Source organism: Myxine glutinosa, chromosome 9 (genome assembly GCF_964187855.1).
Source record: "Myxine glutinosa chromosome 9, kmMyxGlut1.1, whole genome shotgun sequence".
Classification (NCBI taxonomy): Eukaryota; Metazoa; Chordata; class Myxini; order Myxiniformes; family Myxinidae; genus Myxine; species Myxine glutinosa.
The window spans coordinates 35,064,029-35,084,464 of NC_136269.1; the positions used below are offsets into that span (position 1 = coordinate 35,064,029).

A 20,436-nucleotide genomic window follows, 5' to 3' on the forward strand; every position below is an offset into this window, starting at 1 on the left:
ATTCAAAACACTTAAGGAACGGCTGGCTTGTCAAACGCTAGCGAGCTGCTTGGTAAATGAGTACATCTCCAACTCTTGTGGGGTACATAGATTACAGTAGATCTTCGCTCAGTTCTGTAAGTAAAACTTACCTCACGGATTCCTCCAAATTTCTTTGTTTAATGTTATAGACACCATTAGCGACTGTTTAAAAAGCTAATAATATGTGTTTGTGGTTTATAATATTTTACAAGCCCGGTTACGCCGCTGTTCGAATTTCGGTCTTGTTTTTTTTAACAATCGCTATCTAGTATCTGTGTCGGAGTAGTAGTGGTGGTGGGATGGGGAGGGGGTGATCTTGTTATTATTTATTACTAGGGCATTGCCCGTACTATATCTATATCTAAAATTATATCCCCCCCCTCTATTTACATGAAATGGTTTGGTCCAAAGCGAACGGCTTCCGGAGTTTGGTAAAGAAATCGCCATCGCGTGCACAAACGCGCAGGAAAGCGAATGAATCGCAAATTCGTTTTTATTAGTTTTAAAACATAGTTTAACGCCAACATAGTTTGCAAACGTGAAATAAATGAATACGCTCTCAAATGTGCCATCCGAGGCAGAGTGTGTCCTCCACGTTCGGCACACGCGATAACTCGCTGCTCGCTGATTGGTTGAATCGTTTTTTGGACATAGCTCGGTAAGTACTTGTCCGATTAATATGAAACCTTGAAAAGGCACATCCTCGGGTCCCCAGCAATATACCTGGCAAGTTTCAAGTATATCGGACCCGTGGTTGTCGAGAAACAGCGGTCACAGACAAACAAACGTACAAACGTACAAACGTACAAACGTACAAACAGAGATTACTGGAATTATAGATAGATATTACCAATGCCACCTAAAATTCTATATCGGACTTTAGACGTAATATAGAGTTCACATGGTTTCCATCAGATCTAATGAGACGTCATATATGCTTGCCAGGGTCATAAATTGGAATTAGTTCCATGGGGCCACCGAGGGTGTATTCAAGAAGCAAACTGATAAAACATGGTGTTTTAAGGAGCATATAAACAAAGATAAAAACATGGTGTTTTAAAAGGGCATCATACTATGTTCACAGGGACCTGTGACCTTTGGGTGCTGATGGATGCGTTTTCATGTCGTAACCTAACCTCGAAAATAGTCTTGGCCTGGTGTATTTGTGTTTGTTGGTGTACATTTTGTGTGGTGCTGGCACTCTGCTGCGGTGCGTACGATGTGGTTCAATGTAGGTACCACTACCCTTGGTGTGTAGTGTTAAGGTGTGCTCCACCCTAATCTTTCTGTAATGGGAAACACCACATTTGGTGGTATGCCAACAATTTTGTGTGGTCTCTTCGTGTTCCAAGCATGTTCCATGTTCATTGAAGCATACAGTGGCTGATGCCCTTTATTGGGTTATTCACGATATTTCATGACAGCAGTTCATGCTGTACATTTTATTATGCAATACCTAATTTGCACACCCCATGTATGGGTTGGTATACAATGTGGATTTGAAGTAGAATTCAACTTCTTTGCTGAAAGGAAAGATTGTATCCAATGGAGGTGATCATTTCAACAAACCATGTTGTATTACCAAGTACGCACTTAATAGATGTGCGTTCGTCTCATTGAGGGGAGGGTGGAGTTTGTACTGTGCATTTGCCCCAAATTTGCTCCTGTCCCACAACCACTTCCGTAGGAGAGGGCCGGAGCTTTATGCACCCACTTGTTGAGGAGAGGGTTGGAGCTTTATGCACCCACTTGCTGAGGAGAGCGTTGGAGCTTTATGCACCCACTTGTTGAGGAGATGGTTGGAGCTTTATGCACCCACTTGTTGAGGAGAGGGCTGGAGCTTTATGCACCCACTTGTTGAGGAGAGGGTTGGAGCTTTATGCACCCACTTGTTGAGGAGATGGTTGGAGCTTTATGCACCCACTTGTTGAGGAGATGGTTGGAGCTTTATGCACCCACTTGTTGAGGAGAGGGTTGGAGCTTTATGCACCCACTTGTTGAGGAGATGGTTGGAGCTTTATGCACCCACTTGTTGAGGAGATGGTTGGAGCTTTATGCACCCACTTGTTGAGGAGAGGGCTGGAGCTTTATGCACCCACTTGTTGAGGAGAGGGTTGGAGCTTTATGCACCCACTTGTTGAGGAGATGGTTGGAGCTTTATGCACCCACTTGTTGAGATGGTTGGAGCTTTATGCACCCACTTGTTGAGGAGAGGGCTGGAGCTTTATGCACCCACTTGAGGAGAGGGTTGGAGCTTTATGCACCCACTTGTTGAGGAGAGGGCCGGAGCTTTATGCACCCACTTGTTGAGGAGAGGGCTGGAGCTTTATGCACCCACTTGTTGAGGAGAGGGTTGGAGCTTTATGCACCCACTTGTTGAGGAGAGGGCCGGAGCTTTATGCACCCACTTGTTGAGGAGAGGGTTGGAGCTTTATGCACCCACTTGTTGAGGAGAGGGTTGGAGCTTTATGCACCCACTTGTTGAGGAGAGGGCCGGAGCTTTATGCACCCACTTGTTGAGGAGAGGGCCGGAGCTTTATGCACCCACTTGTTGAGGAGAGGGCCGGAGCTTTATGCACCCACTTGTTGAGGAGAGGGCTGGAGCTTTATGCACCCACTTGTTGAGGAGAGGGTTGGAGCTTTATGCACCCACTTGTTGAGGAGAGGGCCGGAGCTTTATGCACCCACTTGCTGAGGAGAGCGTTGGAGCTTGCATCAAGCAAGCAAGCAAGCAAATTTGGTTTTATAATACACAAGTACACCCATTCCCCACGGGAGCCGGCATGAAGGGTCATGTTATTAGCAGTATCCTCTCTGGCATATATAGATTACAGTAGACCAAGGATCGAGCCTCAAGCACGTCGGGTTTCCTCCCTTTATCGACTTAAAAAAGTTAATCATACCTGTTTATGGTTTATATATATATATTTTACTTCTGGTAGGGGTGCCCCACGAAACACCACGATAAACTATTTATATACGTTAACACGGAGATTGTCAAAAAAGGAAAAGCCCTCGTGGAAGGGGGATGTCATCTTACTATAATTCACCAAATGTCCGTCTGTCTGTCTGTCTGTCCGTCCTTTCCCAGGGACCGCAAAAACGGCTGAACCGATCGCAACGATAGTTTGAGTGGGTAATCCTGGGACTCCCTGGAGTAAAATAGGCTATATTGTTTTTCCAATTTCAGCTTTGGTCTCCAGCATTTTCAGGTTTGGACTCCCACCTAACGTTATTTTCCTGGGTACCGCACAAGCGGCTGCACCGATCGCAACGATTTCCTGGAACCCCTGCAGTAAAATCCTACGATAATTCACCAAAAGAACATGACATGAAAATTAAAAACGGCTGAACAGTATTTCATGAACATTTCATTGCAGAATTGAGGAAAATCCTGATGAATTACGAACCTTTCGCGAACCCGGAAGTGGACAGATGACGGCAATGAGCGGGTTTGATAATATCCCAATACAACCGTCATTTAAAACAGTATTTTTAAAAAGTATCAATTTATGATTGGAATTGAGTGAATACAATTACGATTTTGAATTCGTAATTTTATTCACCCAACCGTACGGAACTTCACATCAGGATTTAAATATTTGTTTATGTCACGAATGTTGTTAAAAGTTTATTTTTTATATTAATGCTATTTAATTTGTGATTGGAGTGTTGCTGCTTGGAATGAAAAAATAACTATCGAGTTCAATTGAATGACGAAATGCAGTGACGGTTTCTACTTTCTAAACGTGAAATTCGCGGATCGCTATATGCAGATTCGCCATTGACTTGGTATGGAACAAACGTACCCGTTTGTTTGAGAATGGGTACGTTTTTCATGGAAGTCCTTCACGAACTTGCTGTCCATGTCTGACGTGCGACTGAAGGTGCTACAGTAATGTGGAATTTATTGGTTTAATGCTTTAGCATTCGCCGTTTCTGCATTGCCTGTTTGCTTCTGGCCTCCCACCCGTGCGTAGCACGGGTACCTCACTAGTTAGTATGAATATTGTTTTATAATAACATTAATATTATGCTATTATCATAAGTGTTGTTATTACCGACGCTACCAAGGGTTGACGGAGGTTATGTTTTCACCTCTGTAGGTCGTCTATCTGTCTCTCTGTTTGTTTGTCTGTGAGCAGGATATCTCTAAAAGTGTGGATGAAAATTAATTAATAGTGTGATTATAGTGAGGATAAACTAACATGAAATTTGGTGGAAAGGTTGGGTGTGTGACAAGGACGAATTGATTAGATATTGGTGAATATCTGGATCCGGACACTAGAATCTTTAAGTGATTCTTCACCATTGAGAGATGGGGGCCAGAAAGATAAATAGCACGATAAATAAATAGATAAATATTGCTCCTCATCTGAGGCTCGTAGTGTAGCTGCCACACACACCTGGACATACAGAGGAATACAAATGACACAACACAAGACTCAGATGAGACAAACACAGCCGCTGAGCTTGGGGGAAGGATGTCACTTCCCAAGGTACTCTGGGTATCAACGACGTCACAACAATCCCACCACCTTTCTGACCGCACTCAGTGGACATTTTCCAAGAAGGAATTTCCTCCATCCCATGGATGCCAACCAACGTGTATCGTCCGTGCTCTTGACCTTTAAAATTCTGAACATCAAGCAAGGAAGCCGCACTTACCATTTGTAAAGTGTTTGGTATATGACTCGGCCGGGTTTGAACTGCCGATCTCCAAGAATCGGAGTGGATGCTCAAACAATTACACCACCCAGTCTGTTTTTTTGGCATCTCTAGAATTTCAATATTGGGAGAAAGTTTATACAATTAATGCTTATGCCCCAAGTATACTCATAGCCTGTGGGATTTTCTTAATCACCTTGAAATGCATATGCAATCACCTGAGAAGCAGAATAATTTAAATAATAATTATGTCTGTATTGGAGGAGATTTTAATTGCACCCTCCAACCTGGTTTAGAGACAAACAGTGTGAACCCCATCCTGCTTCTGCAGTGCCTCCGACAAGATGAATGACTTGTCTGTGAGCTGTGAGCAGGACCTTAAGTACTGTATGTAGATATATGGTGCTTACAGCATCCTTCTACTGGACAATATTCATGGGGTCGCTGTCTACAGAATAATCTTGTGTTGGCCCGATTGGACAAATGTTGTATAAATTGTATAGTTGAATGTCAGATCTTACCGTCACAGGCCTATAATTTGGGGTTTCGGATCACCATGCAATCCTTTTAACAATCTGTGCATTTTAGTCGCGAGCACAGGTGAAAGAGTGCCGTAAGCAATTTTTTTTATTTTTAGAAATGGGACATTATTTTTTTCAGTTCAATTCAGTTTTATTTTTTTTACACACTTAACTCAATAAAACAAAAATAATAAACACACCAAACAAGAAAATAGTGGAGGAATTCGAAAAAGAAAGATTTCAGGTCCCTGTGGCAATGTATTGTGATTAAAAATACATAAGAATATGAAAAAATATATATGAAAGATAAAAAGAGACAGAAGGAAGGAGTATATTGTAAAACAAGATAACTATATTGAAAATAACAAGGAGTTTGGCAGACAGAAGCCAAATCAAAGGAAGTTAAAATTGAAATTAACACAAATGGGGGTGTAGGATGGAGGAATCAACTAGAATGCAGTTTCTTACATTAGCATCTCAAAATCACTCATTATTCATTTATTATCAGTGATTACAATATCAATTTCAATTTATTGTCGCGTCGCCCGGTAATTAAGATCACCAGGGACAGATAGCCGAACCAGCTTTAACTCCGAGGCGAGATCTCCGAAGTTGACGGTTATTTTGGTGCGCGCAGGAATGAAGGGATGCGAGATGTCAACTGAACTGAACACACGGGTTTATTCCGAAACCAAGACACGTAGAAACTACAGTAAAATGTAACAAACGATTTAATGAAAATAAATCGCGGACGGAAATAACAGTTGAAGTAAAACTAAATCCTATTTTGAGACGTCTCCCCACACTGAATCACACAACACACACAGGGGAAAATAAAATGAAAATAAAATGTTCCCATTTTGTGGATACATTTATCTGTGTCCCAAATGGTCTTTCTGAGTAAGAGAGGTGGTGATGGTCGAGTGCAATGCCTCCTGCACCGGAGCGCACAAGATGGCGACGGCCAATGAAAAGCCTGGGCCCAACTGTGAAGAGTGAAGACGGCTCTCTTGTTTGCTCCACCTCTTTGTCCTTGGGACAAACAATGCAGCCTTCAGCCCTCTAAGAGCCCAGCAGTCGAAACCCTCTTTTGAATGCCGCCAACACAGCCAAGAGCTCATCGCTCTCCAAAAGCGCGCACCAGATCAAATCAGCACCAAGATGGCTAGCTTCTTGTCCAAGCCAGACCTGAACACTCTCTCCTTGCTCACACCTCCACGAGAGCCAATCACGTCCCTCAGGATATGGCCTGCCAGCCTTCCCAACCACCCAATGATTGTCCGCCCCCTCTGGGCGGTCCCCCGCCTTATTAGGTCCATTGGGGCAGGCTTAGTCCGAATGGTTCGTTCTTGGCTTTTGTCGGCAGTTATTGTAATTTGAGGGTTGTGCACAAAAACGTAAGGGAAAAATTACAGGGGGAAGCACTGTGCTAATTAGCACAGCATCACCCCTCACACGATGCACAATTAAACAACCTTAAGCTACAGTCTCCCTACTTAATGCATCGAAATCTTCCTGCATGTCACGCCGTCCATGCTACCTCCTATACAGTTCTACCTCTCCTCCAATATTCTTTTATCTACCCCCCCCCCCCCCATAAACGTAACATTATTATATACTTCTCCAATAATAAACTTTTGAGTTGATGTTTAAAGCTATTTACACCATTAGTTTGCCACAAGCTCACTTCAAATAAATTGCATAATTTAGGTCCAGTACAAATTATAGTTTTTGTTTGCAAAGGAAATTCCTTGTTGTTGTAAATGGTACATTACATCAGCTTGTATTTTGTTGAGTAATTATGAAGAACTTTATTTTTCACAAAAATTTGAGCAAGTTTCTGGGGCATCTCATTTCGACTCAGCCGGAACATTAGTAATCCTGAATGAAAAAATGTCTAGTTCTTCTATTTTGAGAAACTTATTATCATAGAGGCGAATCATAGAGGAAACCCTCACTGCATATAAATTCGCATAACTCTTTTTTGTAACACCAGAAATTTGTTTAGCTGTAATTTCAATGAGTTGCCCTAAACAGCTATGCCATAATTGAATCGAGACAAAATTAAGGTGGAATATAGAATAAGAAGAATTGACTTAAGAAAATAATATTTTAATTTATTTATGATAACAATACTTCGAGAAATCTATTTGCATAAAGCAACTGTATGCATTTTCCCTGTCAAATTTTCATCAATCAAGAGTTTTGGTAACTTGTATAAATCAGATAAAATAGGTCCAGGAAACACAAAGATGGAGTTGTTGAAAAACATAAAATTTGTTTTCTCTGTATTTAATGATGAGAATTTGCCTTTAGCCAATCAGAAACTTGCTGAAGTTCTATATTGACAGTGTGAATGAATGAATGAATGATCGTTCTTAAGGCCATTTTCCCCGCTGGAGTGGGGGTTAGCCTTGCGGGGCCCATGAGAATCATGGTTCCCTGTTTGAGGCAATGTTTTTTTATGGCTGGATGCCCTTCCTGACGCCAACCCTTGGTCGCTCTTACGATGCGCAGGGATATGGTGTACCTATTCTAAATCTGGGTACACACCGTGATCATTCATCCCAGCAAGCTGGTACTCAATTTGCCGACCTCGGAAGGATGAGAGGCTGAGTCAACCCCCCTGGCGTTAATTCAGCGATCGATTGGGATTCAAACCCAGGATCCTAGGATCCCAAGCCGGCACCCTAACCACTAAGCCAACACCAGCCTATATATTGAGAGTATATTGAGATAGATCAAGATTGAGAGTATATTGAGATCTATATTGAGAGTGTCCAATAATATATTCACATGACGAGAAAATAAAAGGCTAGAATTGTCAGTAAATAGGATAAAGGACAGTACATCAGAGGCTTTAAGAAAACCATTAATATATATGATAAACAAAAGTGGGCCAAGGATAGATCCTTGTGTAACTTGGCTGAAAAAACTGGGTAAGATCTGTTGGAATGTTTTTTTTTTTCTCTCTAAGAAATACTCTACTTATTGTAAGATTCGGAAAATCACTGGATGTTCAGCGAATGAAACCACAGATGTCTCAACGGGTTCCTTCCCCAAGCTCCTCGTATATTCTTTGTCAGGAGATCCTTTAGCTGGCCTAAACAATCCTGACGATAATCCGCCGTCCTTTGCTTCCTTTAATGAAAAAAAACCCTGGTATAACGTCTGTGTAAAAGTTTTATTTGCTGTAATACTATCGGAGAATTGGAGGTTACGGTGGAGGAATTTTGTTCTCACCAGTCTCACCGACCCGGCCTAATTGGCAAGGGTTTTATTCTTTACCCATCCCTAAGCCCCAACTATGTTGGGGACATTCATTGGAAATGATCACACTGGAGATACCTTGTAGTCTTTTATTGGATCAATTTTACATTTTTAACTCTAGTCAATGTCCTTATTGTGAAATATTTGAAACCTTATCGAATTGAATGTAAACGTTTATATCCTCTGTTTTTGTCTTTTACAGGAATATTCCAAAGATTAGACTCTTTTAAACTATAAAGTTTCATCTTCGTTTCCATATGCTCTTCTTTAAAGAAAATGTGTTTGGCAACCTTTGTCATTGGTCAAGTTAAATTTGCAGTTTATAAATCAAGGAAAGCGAAAATGAAACATGATTCTTCCTATTCGGATAATGTGATGCTTATCTTTAAAGATTAAACCTTGAACACTATCTTTATAAATTGAATAATGATTTAGCACTCTTTGAGGAAAGCTCAAGGATGTTGTGGGCTCAAGGATTCCATCTGTAAGCAAGTTGATGACTTCTTAGTTATATCTTACTATAATTCACCAAATGTCTGTCTGTCTGTCTGTCTGTTCCCAGATACCGCTAAAATGGCTGAACCGATCGCAACAAAATTATGGGTGGGTAATCCTGGGACCCCCTGTAGTAAAATGGGCTGCATTGTTATTCAATTTTTTTCCCCATTTTTCTAATTTTTCCAATTTTCCAATTTCCCATTTTTTTCAAACACGATGGAATAATATTTACCGATATGAACAGTGATGTGGCTTTTATTGAAATTCTACAAATAGTTTAGATTTTGATGATTTGAGTGTGATATGATTTAACGGATGTTTATATGAATCGTTTAAAATAAAAAAGCCTTCAATTTCTGATATTTTGCCTTTTTATTTGGGCCTCCCAATTGAAGCCCCACCCATATGGCGGGTACTGTTGCTAGTCCTTTTAATTCACTGTCTCCTTCCATGATTTGTTGATCTGTTAATCTTTGTATCATTTATTTTTATACTTTTTCAATTGAAGGAAGAATCAGTCTCTCTCTCTCTCTCTCTCTCTCTCTCTCTCTCTCTCTCTCTCTCTCTCTCTCTCTCTCTCTCTCTCTCTCTTTCTCTCTTTCTCTCTTTCTCTCTTTCTCTCCTTCTCGCCTTCTCGCCTTCTCGCCTTCTCTCCTTCTCGCCTTCTCGCCTTCTCTCCTTCTCTCCTTCTCACCTTCTCTCCTTCTCTCCTTCTCGCCTTCTCGCCTTCTCTCCTTCTCGCCTTCTCGCCTTCTCTCCTTCTCTCCTTCTCGCCTTCTCGCCTTCTCGCCTTCTCGCCTTCTCTCCTTCTCGCCTTCTCGCCTTCTCGCCTTCTCGCCTTCTCGCCTTCTCGCCTTCTCGCCTTCTCTCTCTCGCCTTTCTTCTCTCGCCTTCTCTTTTTTCTTCTCTCGCCTTCTCTTTTTTCTTCTCTCGCCTTCTCTTTTTTCTTCTCTCGCCTTCTCTTTTTTCTTCTCTCGCCGGCTCTTTTTTCTTCTCTCGCCTTCTCTTTTTTCTTCTCTCGCCTTCTCTTTTTTCTTCTCTCGCCTTCTCTTTTTTCTTCTCTCGCCTTCTCTTTTTTCTTCTCTCGCCTTCTCTCCTCTTCTCTAGCTCCCCCTGTCTCCTCTTTCCTGTTTCATCATTCCTTTATTTATTGCGTATCACTGTTGCCCCACTGCTAGTTTATATCGACTTACTCTTACATGAGCGTCAATCTTGTAGTGAAACCCCTCTCTCCCAGCACCTCACACTCACATAATTTCTCCTGTTTCACTCACGAGCAAACTGGTATGATCTTCCCACACTGAGGTGGAAATGAAGTCCTGTTGTCATGTACTTCACAGCAGAGAAACTATCCAAAGTAGAGCAACGTTGCTTTTTGCTCTTGAAAATCCGATGTAACTGCAGATCCCATTTGATTACTCCTGACCGAGCATCCCTGAATTGTCAGAATGCGGAACAAAAACAGAAATCTCCATAACAAACTAGGCTTTCAACACATGCGGCCCGGAACATAGTGCGGTATGAATTTCATAGCCTGTCTGCTCGGTAAGGGTTTAATGGAACATCTGTCGCTTTTCTACAATATTATACCTGCTTTATAGCCCGGAAAACCCCACTATGTTTGTGTAACATCATCCTTCACGGACGAGCTGAGAGGACAAATTAAATTTGCTTGTAAACCCAACTAATACGGCCTCAGAAATTCCATCATAAACAGTCCCTCTTGTGGAAAGAGATGCATTCAATCGAATGTGCAGGGAACAAGCCCACAACAAATGCCAACAGAAGGAATAAAAAACATGTGACTGCATATATTATGTTTGTCCCCTTTGGAAATTGTCTTTCAAATATGATCCCCTAAGCCTTCTCATCCCTATTCGTTTGCTAATTTGAATTTGTTCTTGTCCCCAATCTGCACAGTTGTGATTAAAGATGTATAACAATAAATTATTAAACCCCTTTTTTTTTTTCAAACAATGTTTATGTATACAAAAGCTGGGCTAATGGGAGGCCTCATGGAAACGGAAGACCGCTTTCCTCCGTCAGTTGGCTTGCTTTTTCTGTTATTGCTGGGATATTGTCCATAATCCTGAGCGGCTATACCTACTTGTAACGTATGTATGGAAGGCTGGCAAAATGAGAAAGCACGAGTTAAGAAAAGAAAGAGAACACAGGGAAAAACAAAAAGAACCACCTTTAGAGGCCATTTTTCCCAGCGGAGCAGGGGTTGGCCTTTTTTGGCACCTTGGTCCCCTTTTTGAAGCAATGTTTTATGGCCGGATGCCTTTGCTGTCGCCAACCCTGTTAGTCACCTCTTGCGACAAAGGGAATTACCAGTGAACTGGTACTCAATTTGCCGACCTCAGAAGGATGACAGGCTGAGTCAACCCCCCTGGTGTTAATTCAGCGATCAACCGGGATTCGAACCGAGGCTCCTCGGATCCCAAGCCGGCACCCTAACCGCTTACCCAACACCAGGCTAAAGAGAACACAGGGCATTACAAAAGAATGCACAGTCCCCATTTTGCGCGGTGCTTTACCATCTAAAAAGAGGACTGTGCAATAATGTGTTCACAGTTTGCATTAACACGAGTCCTCGAGTCCTCATTCTACCTAAAGCTCAGTGGCTTTAACAGCTGGATAAGCATGCAGGAATAACTTGAAGGTATGTGCACCCCTCTGAGCTGTCCATCCAGGGTTCGAATCTCGATCCAGCTATAAACTCTCATTCTGGTGTTTTGCAGATAGGACAATGCATCGATCTGTGGGCCGTCCCTCGGGTGGATCTTAAACTGGGCGGCCCATTTACCCGCATCAGTTGGTGGATGTTAAAGACCACACGGAGTCCTTTGCAAAGCTATCCCATGCACCCTGAACAAATTCGAAATTCATGCCTAGACTGTGGGTAGCAAGTAGTGTGGTCTTCTTGGAGGTTCCTTGAAACCAGGTTACACTACTTGCTTACTTACTTGTTACTAGTGCTGTTGGTGAGGGAGCAGCAACTTTTGCACTATAAACAAATTTACCAGGTGGTTCGCATGTTTCATATGAACGGACTTATTTGGGTACAAAGGGCAGCCATCAATAGCAGGACAAAATGGGAAGAAAGGCAGGATTACCATCGAGAGAAAACTGCACCAGGTTTGTCTATGTAATAAGTAGATGAACCTTTCACGAAATAGTGTGCCTCCTCTCCAGTCGTCGTTGTTTCCACATTGGAAGATGTAGAGAGAGTTCTGTGCTTTTTTTTCTTCTTCTTTTTTTAGACTTTTGGCTGGCTCTGTTTTCCCGGAGCTTTGGGACAAAGACGTGAGTTATTGTATGGCTGGCTGTTGGGTGGCTGAGACCATTTGGGCCGCAGAGACAGACAGCTTGTGTAATTTGAGCCACAACTCTGAGTCTGCCACTCCCATCATTCCAAATGACCTCAGGCTGGACTGTAGTCCGCTGGAAGGCTTGCTTATCATGCTTGTTTCCCTTCAACACCGACTACATGGTTCACTCTTTCTTTTGAGCTTGTCTAACTAACTATCCATTTGAGATGCATGAGTTTTTGTTATTTAAATAATGTAATAAGTGAATTAATCGATACTTTCAGAGAGCCATTTGTCTGTGTATCTGCCTGTGTTCCCATTTTTCTCATTGATGGCTGAATGGATATTCGTCCAACTTTCAGAGATTTATCAGTGAATGCCGAACAGTGTTTATGGCAAGTAAGTTTTGAAATTTTTATTTAAAAAAAAACAAAAGGTCGATTTTTAAAAAATTCGCTTCGCTCTGTTGTGACTAAACCTTTATAGCTCTGTGAAACTTAATATAAAATAAAATTATCACTGACCCCATTCCTTAGTGGGTGTACGTAAGTGTTTTAGGCACCCACAAAAATAGGAAAAAAATCCCATTGATTTCTTCAAAATGTCAACAGGATTGCAACAGTTTCTGGCAACTTCGATTCTATAATTTGTATTCACCTTGTATCTGGTACATACCACTGTGAGTATTCTATGACCAAACTTAATTTCTATGGCATAGCCCATAGGGCAAAGCCGTCTCGAACAGTGTTTGTCCGTCCGTATGTCCCCTCAAACGTATACCAATCATAGCTGAGGATCTGGTCACATGACAGGGTGATGTGATTACGTCTGATGTCATTACGGCGGTACGGCGGCTGACTCTCCACACTCCGCCATTTTGATTCCAATTTCGTTGAGACCTAACATATCGTCGAACCTGTCATATATCACAATCGCCATGCTCTACCTTTATGTTTTTCATTCCGTGTGAAACACAAATAAACCGATTGTTATAATGAAATATCGAAAGCATAGACGTTACGGCTCTTTCAACAAAACGGTATGTATAGGCCTTCGGCTTCATGCCTCACCTTTGGGCTGTTTCAGACAAATTAAGCACAGATTTCTTAATACAGTAGTGTATCGTTTCAGCAGTATCGTTTTCGTAATAGTAATAATAATAATAATAATAATATAGTAAATATGACCATAACACTTTAATCCCAATGTCGTGAATACAAAGTTGATGGATTGAACCGGTGTGTGGTTCATGAATCAATGATAAGTGGTGTACGGTACTAACAACCGCTGAAGTAAGGAATTTGCCTCGGTTTTTTGACAGCATGTTGTCAATCCAATTCTTGTGGGGTATATAGATTACAGTAGATCTTCACTCAGTTCTGCAAGTAAAACTTACCTCACGGATGTCGGGATTCTCCCAAATTTCTTTGTTTAATGTTATAAACAGCATTAGCGACTGTTTAAAAAGCTAATAATATGTGTTTGTGGTTTATAATATTTTACAAGCCCGGCTTCGCCGCTGTTAGACTTTCGGACTTGTTTTTATCATCATCATCATCATCATCATCATCATCATCATCATCATCATCATCATCATCATCATCATCATCATCATCATCATCATCATCATCGTCGTCGTCGTCGTCGTCGTACCATACACTCTTGAAAGCTGCCGAAACAGTCTCTTGACAAGGATTATGTTAGGGTGGTTTGCCCTTTCCTTCCCAGACACAATACATAGCGCTTGTAAATCCATTCACGATTTAGTGCATTTAAATCAGATCATCCCTTCGACTTTGAGAGTGCAAGCAAAAGCGTTTTGCCTGCTTTGCCCTTTTTTCTTGCCGTTCCCATCCGAGCACTTAGACCACGATGCTGGGATCCCTTGTTCAAATCCCATTATACTGCGTTCACTTGTCCATTGTGCACTAATGTTATAGTACTTCGAGCAAAAGTAAATTGATTCCTGGTGCTGCTTGAAGATGCGTAGACGTTCGTGGAGATGCTTCAGACGCAAAGATTGACACTTTTAAAGATAGAACCACATACATACCTGTATGTCAACCTTTATGAGTTTAACACATGATGAACCATGTATGTGCCTTGACTAAAAGTGTGTGTGATTTATTTTTCTTGTTAACCATCCCTCTTTCACAGAGCAAACTTCCTGAAAGTTGAGATTGCTTTGAAAAGTATGCGAGGAGACACATGCTTGAGGTTTTGTTTTCATCACTACAATGGTACGGCATGGCCACGTTTTTGTTCAAAGCACCTTTTCTGTATTGCCAATAACAACTATTAACTTTAATATTTACTTGACTAGGAAAGTTATATCGACTCCTCGCTGTAGTCAGGTTCACTATGTCAATAAATTCTATTTCGTTCAAAATCATGGTAGATTAGCAAACCTATACATTTTTGGAAAGGTTATAGCATAAGGAAACTAAAAATCAATGTTTACATTTGGAGAGATACCTGTATGGCGGCCATTTTGGATTTTCAAAATGGCCACTGTAAAATACATATTTTGTTCTATTTCTGCCTCTAATTACCCTAAAAACTTTTTAAAATATACTAAACCTATATTTTCAGGGACAAGGAATCCAATGAAAGTATCAAATTAGTGCTATGGGGAATGGTAAGACACGAATCAAAGGTTTTGAATTGCAAAATACTGTCTTTATATTCGCGATAAGTTGCATAATCAAATACATGTTATCATTTTGTACAGGCAGTTAATAACATCAAAATGTGTCACAATAATTCATATCACCAAACATACACAGGCAGTCAGCAAAATCATATATACACATGCAGTCAGTGTAACTTCACATCTACACAGGCAGTCAATGACAAAATATACACAGGCAGTCAATGGCATCAAACATACACGATTACAGAATATGCCATTTAGAGTTCGTCATCACTGTCCTGTGTGTCGTATCCGACAATATAGTCCGCATCGTTTTCACAGTCCGTTCCACACAAGCAAAGGTCGGTCAAATTGATTGGCAAATCGAATTGGTCGAATGGTCGAATGATCGATCGAAACGATTGGTCGAATGGTCGAATTGGTCGAATGGAATTGGTCGATGGGTCGAATTGGTCGAATTGGTCGAATCGAATTGGTCGGAATTGGCAAATGTAAACATTGATTTTCAGATTTTCCATGTAATAACGTTTCCAAAAATGTATAGGTTTGCTAATCTACCATGATTTTGAACGAAAAAACACAGTGAACCTGACTACTGTTGCTCTCTGGACTGTGAGTGTTGTTGGGTTGTTATAAGAACAGGGGGGCAATGGAGCCACAGTTGGACACAACAAGCATGAGGGGATTGAAGAAACCTGCAAGTAAAAGCCGGTTAGGATAGGTAGGGTTAATGGGGGTAAGAAAAGATCCAAGAATACTATTCAGTGTTGACTCGTGATCTCCCGTAGAGATCATCGAAGTAATTTTTCAATCTGCATTTTCGAATTACAATGCTTCGTATGAACCACCTTTAGAGGCCATTTTCCCCCACAGAGCAGGGGTCGGCCTTTTTCGGGCATTGTGATCCCCTTTTTGAAGCAGTTTTATGGACCGGATGCCCTTCCTGCCTCTTGCGACACACGGAGAATTACCAGTGAACTGGTACTCAATTTGCCGACCTCGGACGGATGAACAGGCAGAGTCAAGCCCCCTGGCATTAATTCAGCGATCGACCGGGATTCGAACCCAGGATCCTAGGATCCCAAGCTGGCACCCTAACCGCTAAAGGTAAACTAACACCAGGCCTACAATGCTTCATATCCAAGCACATAAAAATACTGCCTTCAATATCTTTCAGCATAAGAATATTAATTATTATTGTGCAATCTATATATGATGGCGCAAGTGTTTGTATGTATGTCCACTCTATACCCATTGGTTGGGTAGCTGTCCTGACACCACCCACAAGTTACCCGATAAAAAATCACATGTCCGCTGTTTTGGTGAGCCGAACACATCTTTGGAAAGGTCGTATCGCCATGCCCTCACTATAATTTTTCCGTTCAGTGTAAAACAACCAAAGCGACTGTTAAAAGGATTATCAAATATCAAAAGGCTGGAGCTGATAGGCATTATGGGCCTTGTGAAGGCGACAGTATGTATACTATAGTCCTCAGGCCTTTGGCTTCAGGCCACTGGTGTCAGCCTCTGGCCTAGTGTAATTGAATTATCCGAGCTATATAACCATACAATGTATAATATATGCACATTAGCAGTACACATGTTTTTGCTTCATGTACTTAACCCAGGTTATTTTTATTTTCTGGAGCGTTGAGGCAGTGGTCTGTTGCCTATACACCGCCCAAATAAAGGGATATGTCAGAAGAACATGTTGCTTGCTTCAAACAAGATCACCTATAGGGTGGGTACTCCGCTAGTTATAAAGATTTTTTGATGAAGGTAAAGCGCCAATGAAGTCAGATATCGGACCTGACAAGATAATGTTGGATTTTTGCAAAGATCAGGAAGTGACAGACTCATGCGATGTAAGTTTGAGCATCCGTTCTCAGCAGTTCAATTATGATCCTGGCCCAGTCATACCAAATTTGACTTTAAAAAATGGAATGTGCTGCAGTATCCTCGTTTGATGCCAATAAATTTGAAGATACAGGATGGATAAAACTTGTAAAACTCGTGGGAATTATTCAATCACAACGCCGACAACGGCAAGAATAGCAACATGATAAGATGGCATCAATGGAACTAGTACATCCAAAGTGCTCAAGGAAGTTACGTCACTTCCCCCCCCCCCCCCCCCCCGCCCTCACCCCCCCCAAGGTCAGTGCTCGTGTTAAAAGTTAACTCCTGTGTTGTCTGGCATCTCTGTCTGCACACGTGCATGATATATTTGTGTAACAGCTCATCTATGAACCTCAGCCATCTAAAAATACCTCGTGATTGTGTTTAAAAATAATACAGTTCTCATACCATGGTGGAGTCTTCAAAATATTTCAGCAAAAAGTTGCTTTTTGCAACGACAAATAAAACGGAACCCCCTGTGGTATGAAATGGTGGCCAACTACAAAAAATCATTACATATTTCATGCATCCCACAATGTTGATTGCATATGCAAGGTTTAATTTAGCCTGGTGTTGACTTCGCGGTTAGGGTGCCGGCTTGGGATCCCAGGATCCTGGGTTTGAATCCCGGTCGATCGCTGAAGTAACGCCAGGGGGGTTGACTCAGCCTGTCATCCTTCCGAGGTCGGCAAATTGAGTACCGGTTCACTGGTAATTCCCTGTGTGTCGCAAGAGGCGACTAACAGGGTTGGCGGCAGGAAGGGCATCTGGCCATAAAACATTGCTTCAAAAAGGGGACCACGGTGCCCGAAAAAGGCCAACCCTCGCGCTGTGGGGAAAAATGGCCTCCAAAGGTGGTTCATGCAAGGTTTAATTTAAAAAACGTGCACCTAATTGCATTTTCGGTATTTGACCTTTTGACCTCAGGCCAAAAAGGACTGCTCTTGCACCTTTGCACCATGTGGTGGTAATAACTACCAAGTTTGGTGAATTTCTGCACAACCGTTTAGGAGGAGATATTTTTGCGGACAGATAGATGGACAAACAGACAGACAAAGCCATTTACAATATCTCCCCGTTTTTGTCAAAAAATGTGGGGATAATAACTTTGGATGTACGCAAGATGGAAGCAAATGCAAATGGCCGATGAAAGCATAATTCATCAGGTTTTGTTGATGATAATGTTATTGTTGATGTCGAATTTATCCACAATTCTCATGGGGTTGTTGTGATGAATTGACATTTTCTGGTGAGGCAACATTCCACATCAGAGGGAAAGGCGATCGCCACGATTACTGCATTTGGGTGACAGAAAAACCTCAAAAAGTCTCGCTTTTTGAGTCAATATTCGGTGTTCTCGTGGAGTCGCATATTATTGGTCCTTTGTTTTGTGAAGAAGCGACAGTCAATGGTGAACGCTGTGCAGGTGTAGAATTTCTTTCTCCCTGAACTACAACAATACATTTTTTGACATATCACCTTGTACCGGCAAGACTCGGCTACCTGCCACGATTCTTGGAATTGCGACGGTTCTTGAATGAAGTCTTTCTCGACAAGTGGATGGTAGATGTTGGACCAATTGCTTGACCACCTCGTTCGCCCACATTGGACTACATTTTATGAGGCTTTGCAAAACTGTTGTTTACTTGTCAAAACCACAATCTTTGGATGAACTTAGGGCTACGATCACAAATGCAAATCGTATCATCGCTCAGCAGCAAATGGAGAATGTTTTTCAAGAAGTAGGAAAATCCGATTGAAGGATGTATCACGAAATATGGCGGTTATGTTGAAGCCTAAAAATATCAGTTGTTTTTCGTAATTTTTTTTACAAATTCCGCTTTGAGACCATTTACAGCTGGCTCATATCACGCGTACATCAAAAGTTCTTTCAGGTTGCACAAGGACTTATTGAACACCTGTTACTACAAAATGAAGGTTTGATACCAGTTTTCGTATTCTCCCCCAGTATCTTTTCAAGGTTTCCATCCCAATTGCTCTTCTGATTCCGAGATCATCCCTCAGCTGTTTTCTCTCTTTTATTCTTGTGTTATCAAGTTTTCTAATGTTTATAAGCTTTTTAGTAATATTTATAACTTGGGCTAATGCACCATCAGCCATGGTTCATTCTCTATTCTCCTTTGTGGAAGTATTAAACAGCGTCAATGTCCAGGCATGTGAAACTCCATTGATCCATAATGCTCCATTTAAGACGATGTGTTTATTTTGTCTGGTAAGCTTCTTTCAGGCAGACAATGAATGTACAGTCGTATTGGATACATGTGGCAAGGACGGGGAACACATGCTCTCATGTGCCTTATCTCTCCTTAGTTCAACTTCCAAGAGAATTCGTTACTGTTTTTTTTCTGTTCTTAGCAGCTCATGAATTATTCGATGGAATACACTGCGAGTTAGAGGGAAAATGAAACCATTTGTGGCAATTTGATTTAGAAAGCCTGAAAGTACTGGGTACATACCTGAAAAAGCAAATTGATGTGTACTTGATGGCTGATGCAATTTTACGCCGATGTGACCCCAAACATGAACAGATCTCTGTTTACTACTGGGCATCAATCCTCAAATTGGAGAGCCGTTACCCCTTCCCCGACCCCATTGCGGTGGCAGGGGGGTCTCATCTGTAAAAAGAAAAAAGGAAAAAAAAGTATTTAAAAATCACCCTTTAGTTGCTGCTTTGACACAATTTTAATATTTTAACAATTAGGTGTCGTATCGTGCCACATCCAAACACTGCCTGCATCAATTCAAGTGGCTAAAGGTTTAATTTGTAAAGGCAGTTGGCTGTAGTATTGTAGATTGAATGCTCTGACTTTTGTGTGCGTTACCCAATGGGTGGCACATCACGTCATGCACTACCTCATCCCACAGACAGATCTCTGTCAATGAATGGGCTTTAACAGCCATGTGTGAAGTCAGCAACAAGTCCAGAGGGGAGGACCTAACCAAACTATTTGGTGTCATGCGCATGTTGCAGCTACGCTTCCCACCAGACTCTTCGGCCTAACAGGTGTGTGTACATAATATATTTATAATAGCCCCGAGCGGGCTGACGGTCATCTCTTGAAGTTGTAGTTGAGACCCCTGCTGATATTTGGGGATACCCCTGGGAGCCCCCCTGGTCCCCTAGAAAGCCCCCCTGATACGAAAATCAGAAAATGTAACACCGAGCAATTTTGCAGACCATTGAGTAGAATGGCTTTGTCTGGTTTCAGAGCAATCGGTTGGTAAATAAGGGATAAGCAGGGATCCAAACTTTCAGGGAGTTTCGGAGCTCCCATGATCTGAAATTAAAAAAATCGAAGCCTGAGCAATTGTGCGGGCTACTGTCTTAATTTAATTAATTTGTTAATTTGTCAAGTTTCAGAACAATCAGCCAGGTGATAATGGAGGAGTAGGAAAAATAGCAAAAGATAACGGACCGACGGATGGACAGACATCGAAAAGTAATGCCTCCTATTTTATTTATTTATTCAAGACAGATGAAGATATTAAAATGAAACAAAGCGCAGTCTGCACATGAATTCTTTCTGTCACTGGGTTCAAAGTTTCGTGCTTCTCACACCAGATTAATCGA

The 20,436-nt window shown here is 41.6% G+C and overlaps 1 long non-coding RNA gene across 1 annotated transcript in view; it reads left to right on the forward strand.

Annotated features, from left to right (window-relative positions):
* LOC137435488 (uncharacterized) overlaps positions 1-20,436 on the forward strand; it is a 276,336-nt gene that overhangs the window by 25,163 nt on the left and 230,737 nt on the right. The window contains exons 2-3 of the long non-coding RNA XR_013624517.1: positions 14,450-14,532; positions 19,731-19,869. This is a non-coding gene — a long non-coding RNA (uncharacterized LOC137435488). The remainder of the gene's footprint in view (positions 1-14,449; positions 14,533-19,730; positions 19,870-20,436) is intronic.